Raw genomic sequence first — 422 nt, 5'->3', positions numbered from 1 at the left:
GTTGCTAATTATAACTCATTACCAGCCTAGTCTGCGTTCAGTGTCTGTGTGGACATTAGAATATTAGTTGTGGTTATTACAGTTTATGACCAGCCCTGCCCGCGTGTTTAGGCATTGTGGTTTAAATGTGGTGGCCATTCGTGTACAAAAAACTGATTTTGTAATGGAACTAAGAATTTTTTTTTTAATTAAACCAAGAAATCTAAATACAAGAGAATATTTCTAAAAATTATTTTACTTTACAATCATTAGAATTAAATTAGACAATATAACACTTTATAATCAACTAAAATATAATTAATAGATATAAACATAACTCAAACATATAACAAAAAGAAAAAATGCAATAAATATTAAATAAGTTTAAAAAAAATAGTATTTATTAATTAATAAAAGATCATACATTAGCTACAGCATAAATT

The sequence above is a fragment of the Halyomorpha halys genome, unplaced genomic scaffold (assembly GCF_000696795.3).
Source record: "Halyomorpha halys isolate HHAL.00 unplaced genomic scaffold, Hhal_1.1 Scaffold57.1, whole genome shotgun sequence".
NCBI lineage: Eukaryota > Metazoa > Arthropoda > Insecta > Hemiptera > Pentatomidae > Halyomorpha > Halyomorpha halys.
Note: the sequence above shows the minus strand (reverse complement) of the source record.